The sequence below is a fragment of the Canis aureus genome, chromosome 2 (genome assembly GCF_053574225.1).
Source record: "Canis aureus isolate CA01 chromosome 2, VMU_Caureus_v.1.0, whole genome shotgun sequence".
NCBI classification, from domain to species: Eukaryota; Metazoa; Chordata; class Mammalia; order Carnivora; family Canidae; genus Canis; species Canis aureus.
The window spans coordinates 21,178,187-21,183,383 of record NC_135612.1 but is presented as its reverse complement, the minus strand read 5'-3'; the positions used below and the strand labels follow the sequence as shown (position 1 = coordinate 21,183,383).

General features: G+C 36.9%; 1 pseudogene; it reads right to left on the bottom strand.

Moving 5' to 3' along the window:
• Positions 1-489: 489 nt before the first annotated feature.
• LOC144290192 (large ribosomal subunit protein eL43 pseudogene) lies at positions 490-766 on the bottom strand (annotated as a pseudogene).
• Between the last annotated feature and the right edge of the window lie 4,431 nt (positions 767-5,197).

The window sequence follows — 5,197 nt, the reverse complement described above, 5'->3', positions numbered from 1 at the left end:
TTTGACCTCTGGAATATATACAAATGTGCTGTTTAAGTTTTAAGTGCTTTCTTTAGGAGTTCATTTGGATTCTTTGTCCTTGCAAAAGTTCTCTTGAGTTTTTTTTGTTGTTGTTTTAATCTGGGAATATATTCATAGCACCTTCATTCCTGTATGGTATTTTCACTGGATATAGAATTCTGAGTTTGTTGTTCTCTTTCAGCACTTCGAATGTTGCTGTTTCTGGTGTTCATTGGTTATGAGGCAAAATCTGTAATCTTAGTAAGAGGTCATTTTTTAGATGGCTACTTTCAAGATTTTTCCTTAGTTTTCAGTTTATGGTATATATTCAGCACATTTCTTTGGCTGTCTCATCTTTGGTATTTGCTGAACATTTTGGAACTCCGAGTTTACATTTCTCACAAAATTTGGGAAATTTTCAGCCATTAGATTTTTGGTGATGCATAATCCATTTACTATAGGCTAGCAATGTTTCAAATGCTAGCACTGCTACTGGTCTTTCATCTCCTTCAGTCTACAGATGGCAGACTTTACCGTGATGGTAGAAGTGGTATTGCAGGTCCAGGCACCACCTGCTACTGTTTTCATTCACAAACTAGACCTAGACCCCTACAGCTCGTCTTTTCATCTTGGTTTTGCCACAGAAGGAGAAAGCATACTTGGTGTGCTGGCTTATTTTAATCTTCTTCACCATTTTCCTGAAGGAGGCACCATAACAGGTCCCATAATTACTACGGATTCTGACTTTCTTGGTGTGGTTAGCCATGTCACTGTAAATGAGGTCTGAGCCCAGAGAGGATCAGCCATTATACTTTTAAAACATTTTGTTCTGCACTCCTCTTACTCTACATCTAGAAATGTACTATTACACCTTTTCAAACTGTTGCACTGGTGATCCCTGTGTCTCTTTGTTTTTCAGTCTTTTTCTCTGTCATTTGGGTTGGATTATTTCTACTGACCTATATCTGAGTTCACTGATCTTTCTTCTCCTATCTTCATTGTGCTATGAGACCATCCAAAGAAATTGCCTTGGTTGTTTTCAGTTCTACAATTTCCATTTTTTATTTACTATTTGTTAACTCTCTCCATATGTTGCCTGAGTGTTTACCTTTACTTTCAGGAACATGGTTTTAATAGCTACTTTAATGTTTTTGATTTCAGTATCTGTGTCATCTTGGTATACTCAAATCTCTTTTTGTGTTATTGAAAGGTTTCTGGTCCTTTGTATACCAAATCATTCTATATGATATCCCAGATCTTTTGAATATCTTAGGAGGCTCTGGGTCCCATTTAAGTCTTATAGAAAAGGTTATTTACTTCAGCAGGCAATTGGCCCCATTAAGTTTAGTTTGCAAGTTCCTTAATACATTTTTATATCGTGACTTCAACATCAGTTTCCAAAACTTCTACATGCCATTCCCTGCATGTACACTGCCCAGTGGCCAGTCTAGGACCTAGAGCATGTCTCACCTACAGTCTCTTAAAAACTATTTTCCTATGCTATTAAGGGTAATGTACATGCATGTGCAGCTCAGCAATAAACCTAAGAATTCATATACACTTTCTGTGTGATTATTTCCCTTAGCTTCCTCCTCTCTACAGTCTCTCCAACACTTTGTAGTTCCCAGAAGCCCCCTCTTCCAGATTGTCTGGCTATAAAGCTGGGGTTCCATTTCCATCGCTCTGCTATATACTTCCCATTACTCTGTACAGTACATTACTGTGTATGACTGCCTGTAGGGCAAAGCGGTAAAACAAAAAACAAAAACAGAAGAACAGAGTGGGGGGAAGCAGTGGGTACTCTCCCTATGCTTTTACAACCACCAGATCTCTGATCAATATGTTGTCTGTCCCTTCAAGCTTTACACACTTGCCTAGCTACCACTGCTGTTTCCACTACTGTCAATGTGAGGTTGACTAGGGACTAGGATGGAATAGAACTGGGGGGAGGGAGAGCTTAAAATTTTCCCTACTCTTGGGGACACTTGGGGGTCCACTTTACCAATCCTCAGAAATAGAAAGCTTCTCTTGGAGCTCTCTGTCTGCACTTGATATGGTGTATTGAGTTTTAGGCTACAATTACACTCAGACCAGGAAATACAAAAGGGAAAAACCCTTTATTTTTTCAGTCCTCAGCCACCCCATGCCTTCTGTCTAGAGATTTTGTGTTCATTTGGTAAGATAGGATAGGGTATGCTTATTTTATCTTGATTAGAACGGCACCTTTTTTTTTTTTTTTTTTTCTCTTTAAAGACAGAGTGAGAGGGGCAGCCCCGGTGGCACAGCAGTTTAGCGCCACCTGCAGCCCAGGGTGTGATCCTGGAGACCCGGGATCAAGTCCCACATCGGGCTCCCTGCATGGAGCCTGCTTCTCCCTCTGCCTGTGTCTCTGCCTCTCTCTGTGTCTCTCATGAATAAATAAAATCGTTTTTTTAAAAAAAAGTTAAAAAAATACAGAGAGAGAATGGAGAAGAGAGGGAAAGGCAGAGGGAGAATCTTAAGCAGGCTTCATGCCCAGTGCAGAGCTCAGTATTACAACCCTGAGATCATGACCTGAACCAAAATTAAGAGTCAGATACTTAACTGATTAAGCCACCCAGGTGCCCCCAGCACTTCTACTTTAAGTTTTTTTTTTTTTTTAATTTAATTGTAGTAAAAAAAAAAAAAACCCACAGATGTTACCATCTTAACCACTTTTAAGTATACAGTTTGGGAATATTAATTCACTTTAATCAATCTCCACATCTTTTCCATTTTGCAAAATAGTCTATTCCTATTGAATAACAACTTATTTTCCTCCAGCCACCATTCTACTTTTTGTTTCTATGTTTGACTACTTTAGATACTGCGTCTACATGGAATCACATAGTTTGTCTTTTTGTGACTGATTTCACTTAACATATTCTCTACAAAGTTTATCCATGTTGTAGTACATGACAATTTCTTTATTTGAAGGCCGAATACTCCCTTGTATAGAGCACATTCTTTTTTTTGTATAGAGCACATTTTCATTCAGTTCATCCACTGATAGTTGTTTTTTCACCTCATCTATTGCGAATAATGCTATTATGAACAAATTAAGCACATGGGGGTGCTAATAACTCTTTTGAGACTCTGCTTTCAGTTTTCTTTTTTGGCTACATATACTCACAAGTGGGATTACTGCATCATATGGTAATTATAATTTTTTGAGAAACCTCAATACTATTACCCATAGCAGCTATACCATTTTACCATTTACATTTTCACTTACACTGCAGAAGAGCTCTAATTTCTTCACATCACCAAACTTTTTCGTATAGTAGCTATCTTAATGAGGGAAATCATAACATATTGTGGTTTTGATTTGCATTTCTATAGTTATTAATGGCATTGAACATCTTTTTCATATGCTTATTGGTCATTTACATACCATCTTGAGAAATGTCTACTCAATCCTCTACCCAATTTTTAATTGGGATTATTTCTAATGAGTTGAGTTTTTATTAGTTTCTTCTAAGATACATGATTTATAAATATTTTCTCCCATTTTACATGTAGACCTCCATTTTCTTTTAGCTTCCAGTATTACTATTGAGAGGTCTGCCTTCTTGATCCTTTGTATGAAACCTTTATTCCCCCTTATTTCTGAAAAATCTTATGATGCTGTTTTTCCCCACTATTTCAAAATTCCATGACTATTTTAATTGGCATGTATATATTTTGCTCCATTTTTATGAGCCGTTTTATTTATTTTAAAAACTTTATTCATGAGACACACAGAGAGAAAGAGAGGCAGAGGGAGAAGCAGGCTCCATGCAGGGAGCCTGACATGGGACTCCATCCCAGGTCTCCAATATCACACGCTCAGCTGAAGGCAGCGCTAAACCGCTGAACCACCCAGGCTGCCCTATGAGGCCCTTTAATTTGGAAGGTCTCTTCAGTTCTGGGAAAATACTTCAATCAGCTCTATAATGATTTCTTTCCATTTTTTGGTTTCTCTATCTCCTTTTATTCTATTATCATCTTGATCTATTTGAGAATCTACTCTATCAGTTAAGTTGGTATTTAGTGAGATTACTGCTATTTAAACTTAAATTATTTTTAGTTGTAGAATTACTATAGCCCATATTCACTTCTCTTGTTCATCCTTTTAAGACCATTGTTTTATTACAATTTTCTTTATTCTCTTTTACTCTTGTTATTGTTCTAGAATTTGTACATTTCCATAGCTTTGTGATTTAGCCTTAAGACATTTTCTATGTCCCTGTGGGTGTTAGAGCCCCAGACCTACCCTTTTTATTGTATTTTCACTATCTACACTCTGAGTTACCTAACGCTTATTGCTATCCTTTGAGTTTGGTCCATCTGTGGCCAAAAGAACATTTGTGATGTGTCTGTTTACTTGTATTTATCTAGCATTTCTATTTCTAACAGAAAGGGTTACACTGCAGCATGTCATGTTGCTTTACAGAGTAGCCTACACTTAGCAATTGTCACCAAATATAAGCATATGTATACACACATATAAGTAGATATGTGAATATATCAAGTAAAGAAAATCAAGCACATTTCATAGGATTCCACAGAATACAGTTTTATTAGCATTTATTTTATAAAGAGAGCTAGGTTATATTATATAAACCAAACAACCCTTTATAACTAACACCTTTCAAAGCCTTTGTAGTTTTAAAGGGGATAGGCCCACAACCATTTCAGCTGAGTTGGATAATGAATACTGCAGACAGCAAAGCACTATAATCCCCAACACGAAAAACTTATAGTTGTTGCAGGGCATGAAATTTGGAAATACTTATCAGACCTTCTGAACTTTGAACAAAGTTAAAAAAGCCTGGCAGCATTTTCTCCCCCTGAACAATGTGTTGGTTGACTTAGAAAAAAAAGAAAACTTTTCTATTTGGACCTTGGCTCGTATCCCTGTACGTTAGCCATTGCAAACGTTTATCACTATTTTAAAAGCTAGAGAATAGGAGGGGGAGTAAAATATCTGCCTCAAGCATTTTTTTCCTCCAAAAATAAAAATAAAAAGAGGAAGGGAGGGAAGATGCTTAAAACAATATTACTCTGCATTCTCCACTTTGTCGTTCAATGCTTTACAATTGCCTAATTGTTCATCAGCGTCACAAAAGAAATGCCTTTTATTTTCTCCAGGCACTTAGAGATGACTAAGTGTCACTTAGTCAATTGGCAGAACAAA